Raw genomic sequence first — 4796 nt, 5'->3', positions numbered from 1 at the left:
AGGTTACTTAGCATTACATTTCCATCACCCTCAAAACACAAATTAGACTATTGATATCCTTAACATCAGTTATTTGAAAATAATTTATATAACGAGGAATTTCACTTTTCAAAGGGTTATATGTGCCAGAGACTGCTCCACAAGTTTGGAAATCCCAACATGAGGTAGGAATCACTATTTGTCGGGGGGCGGGCCTACCTCCGAGGCACCGTCCTCCATTACAAGATGGCGCTGGGACGCCTGCCAAGACCAGAATGCCGCATTATCGCAGGAGAGCCGCCAGGGAGGAAATAAGCACCATTGGACACCAGTAGGCTGGGGGTAGGAAGAGGGGCGTTTCTGATTTAGCCTGATTGGTTGCTGGGAATGTAAATAGCGCTGTGCAACAGCAATAAATGGCAGCTGCGTGAGAACAACCAGGGCGTCTTGTCGTTTCTCGTGTCAGGAACGACAACTATTCACATCTTACCAGCGTGTGGGAGGGAGGCCATGTGACTGGTCACCAGCAGAGCTGATATTCAAGCCCCAGGGGTCGGATGTTTTTTTTTTAATATTTATTTTTTATGTATGCATACAGAACTGGGGTACAGGTGAGAAACAGGGGAGGTGAGACTATTCACCAGAGACAGAGCGAGGAGCAGAACAGGTAGACTGATGAAGTTCACTGCTGAGAGGAGCAACGGGTGAGTCAGGAGAGGCCTGCAGCATGTGGGTCAGCTCCCTGGTGGGGATCAAACTCATACTGAAGCTGCTGTGGCTGGCTTGCAGTGCTGCGCTTTAACCCATTGCGCTACCAAGGAGGGTCCGGATTTTGAAGCTCATCCTCTTTCCACTCTCTTGCATTCACCTGCCACGCTCTATGCCTCTAGCTGGGGCATAAAGTTGTTAAGAATCTGAGTCTCATGAATTTTCAAGGAAGATGTTTTTACTATAGACATAAGTTTCTTAGGGAAAAAAAGCGAGTTTCTTAGAAATGCCATGTATTTGTTCCAGATGTCAGATGGAAATGATTTCAAACATCAAACACAAAATTATAATGGTTGGAAAAGTGAGAGGGATCACTCAAAAACAGAGCAAAAATTCTATATTGGCAAGAACCTGTAATTTCCCTGGGGAAATATCATATCTAAAGAGCAAAAACTTTAGAATTAGCTTCTTGCAAAATTGTTTAAACTTATCTGCCTTATACAAGTTTCTAAAATTGTGTCAGTCAATTTTTGTAACCTCTGTAATTTGATATGTTAGATGAGACTGATTTGTTTTATCTCTGTGCTGTTCTTCCTTCTCTGAGTTCTCTATATTTGAGATGGAAGAGAGAAAAACAGCAATTTTGCTTTTTATTTTCGTGGATTTTTGGCTTTTTGGTTGATCAAGCTGGGCCTTAGTACAGGTGATGGGGTTCATCCACAGTGTGTTGTATGAAGCCTGGGGCTATGTCAATCCTCCATGAGCAGTGACACCAGGAAACTGACAGCTAAGGAGGCAGCTGGTCATCTGTCATCTTCAAGTGGTCAACAGCCACAGTCAGACCTGCCACCTTCTTCATCTGGAACCGACTATGGACTTCATTCTTGATAAAATTTTTTTATTATTTAACTGGATTTCTATACATTTTTCCCCCCACCAACTTACCTTTAGTATCAATCTGCAGAAAAGTATAACAACTGTCTGTGCCCACCCATATTTGTTACTTTTAAAGGTTTGACATGAAATCTCAGTAATCTTCAATAATAATGAATACTCGTGAAAATCTTTTATCTAGAAAAAAAATACAAACCTACAAAAATTTGCAAGAAAATAAAATGAATGTTCATGTACGCTTCATGTTCTAAGTACATGTTGTCACTATTTTGTTCTGTCATCTATCAACCTTATTTTCAACAAGATATTAAGCTGATTGTGTATTTTGCATATAGGAGAACCAAATCATTCTTCCAACAAGCTCTTCAATTTTTAGTGGAATATTGGAACTGAATACACTATGTGTGTGACTTTGTTAAAATAACATTGTCAAGGGCCCTCCCTGGTGGCACAGCGGGTTAAAGCATTGCACTAAGAAGCTAAAGCCACTTCCGCATGAGTTCGATCCCCGCCTGCCCTGGAGGTAACCACATGGCGAGGCAGACCTCTCCTGGCCCACCTGTTGCTCCCCTCAGCAGTGTAGTTCGTCAATCTGCCTGTTCTGCTCCACGCTCTGTCTCCGGTGAAGCCTCTCGCCGCCCCTGAGCCTCTGGCCTGTACCCCAGCTCTGAATGAGCAAATAAATAAATCTTTAAAAAATGAAATAACATTGTTAAGAAGAGCCCCTGGTAGTGAACCAGGGTTCCACAAAAGACAAGGAAAGTGAAATAAGGAAGTTTATTAGTCACAGGTGGTGGAAGAACCATATTGCAGGCCTTGGGGATGATGTGATGGGAGGGCGATCTTGGAAAGTTTGAGGCAGCATTAAAGTAAAGAGTAAAAGGGAAGACAGAGAGATAGAACCAGGGCCTGAGAAACAGAGAAAGAGAGAGAGCAAGATAGTTGGGACTGGAAACACATTCCATTATTCAGACCCAAAGTTTGAGTGTTCTGGGATTCCTGGACTAAGGTTGGAATGATGAATTGAAACTAAAAAGACTGGACTTTGGTAAACCCCACAGAAGTCTTATCTAAGGGTGCACAAAGTGAAGGCCTGGGGAGGCAGGAAGAGTATTTGTAGGGGAGCAGTTACAGGGCCTATCTGGGGTACACTTACATGTGAATCCTCTCTGTTCTCTGGGGCCGGCACTGGAGAGAGGGGTTCTTGCCAGTTCAAAGCCCTATTTAAACTGCTTAGCCACACACAATGCCAAAGCAGTGATATTATGTAGTTTAGCTACATAATGTCCTTATTGGGATGACCTTACATCGGCAGTAACAATCACTGTGTAGAAATCTATTTAAGGATATGTGCGTTGTTTTGGGGGAGCTGTTGTAAAGCACATTTAGCCAAGGCAATGGTGCTGAAGCCTTTAATGAATGTCTTGCTGCTGCTGTTTGAATCCTGTTCTCAGCCACTGCTGATAGGTAGTCAACTCAGATTGACTTGGGTTATGTGGGAATTTGTTGAAATATTTTAGTTATGTTATGCATGATCTATATACTTTGAAACTTCTGGAGACTGGTCTGCACTTGTCCCGATTTGTTAATGTCCTGTGGCAAGAGGTATCCTGTGAAGAACAGACTTGATTATCTGCCATTATTTGTGCTGATGAGTCATGCTGTTTCTCATCCAACTCAGAGTAATACTTGCCTGTGGTTGGTTGGTCAGGGCCATTGATGATTGCTGAGTGACTTTTTATTTTGTAATTTTAAATTTTAAATTTTATTTTGTATTTACATTTGTAATTTAAATACACACATAGGGGAGGTGAGACTATTCACCAGAGACAGAGCGAGGAGCAGAACAGGTAGACTGATGAAGTTCACTGCTGAGAGGAGCAACGGGTGAGTCAGGAGAGGCCTGCAGCATGTGGGTCAGCTCCCTGGTGGGGATCAAACTCATACTGAAGCTGCTGTGGCTGGCTTGCAGTGCTGCGCTTTAACCCATTGCGCTACCAAGGAGGGTCCGGATTTTGAAGCTCATCCTCTTTCCACTCTCTTGCATTCACCTGCCACGCTCTATGCCTCTAGCTGGGGCATAAAGTTGTTAAGAATCTGAGTCTCATGAATTTTCAAGGAAGATGTTTTTACTATAGACATAAGTTTCTTAGGGAAAAAAAGCGAGTTTCTTAGAAATGCCATGTATTTGTTCCAGATGTCAGATGGAAATGATTTCAAACATCAAACACAAAATTATAATGGTTGGAAAAGTGAGAGGGATCACTCAAAAACAGAGCAAAAATTCTATATTGGCAAGAACCTGTAATTTCCCTGGGGAAATATCATATCTAAAGAGCAAAAACTTTAGAATTAGCTTCTTGCAAAATTGTTTAAACTTATCTGCCTTATACAAGTTTCTAAAATTGTGTCAGTCAATTTTTGTAACCTCTGTAATTTGATATGTTAGATGAGACTGATTTGTTTTATCTCTGTGCTGTTCTTCCTTCTCTGAGTTCTCTATATTTGAGATGGAAGAGAGAAAAACAGCAATTTTGCTTTTTATTTTCGTGGATTTTTGGCTTTTTGGTTGATCAAGCTGGGCCTTAGTACAGGTGATGGGGTTCATCCACAGTGTGTTGTATGAAGCCTGGGGCTATGTCAATCCTCCATGAGCAGTGACACCAGGAAACTGACAGCTAAGGAGGCAGCTGGTCATCTGTCATCTTCAAGTGGTCAACAGCCACAGTCAGACCTGCCACCTTCTTCATCTGGAACCGACTATGGACTTCATTCTTGATAAAATTTTTTTATTATTTAACTGGATTTCTATACATTTTTCCCCCCACCAACTTACCTTTAGTATCAATCTGCAGAAAAGTATAACAACTGTCTGTGCCCACCCATATTTGTTACTTTTAAAGGTTTGACATGAAATCTCAGTAATCTTCAATAATAATGAATACTCGTGAAAATCTTTTATCTAGAAAAAAAATACAAACCTACAAAAATTTGCAAGAAAATAAAATGAATGTTCATGTACGCTTCATGTTCTAAGTACATGTTGTCACTATTTTGTTCTGTCATCTATCAACCTTATTTTCAACAAGATATTAAGCTGATTTTGTATTTTGCATATAGGAGAACCAAATCATTCTTCCAACAAGCTCTTCAATTTTTAGTGGAATATTGGAACTGAATACACTATGTGTGTGACTTTGTTAAAATAACATTGT

This window comes from Condylura cristata, unplaced genomic scaffold, assembly GCF_000260355.1.
Source record: "Condylura cristata isolate star-nosed mole 26May11 unplaced genomic scaffold, ConCri1.0 scaffold00002, whole genome shotgun sequence".
Lineage (NCBI taxonomy): Eukaryota > Metazoa > Chordata > Mammalia > Eulipotyphla > Talpidae > Condylura > Condylura cristata.
This window is presented reverse-complemented; position numbering follows the sequence as displayed.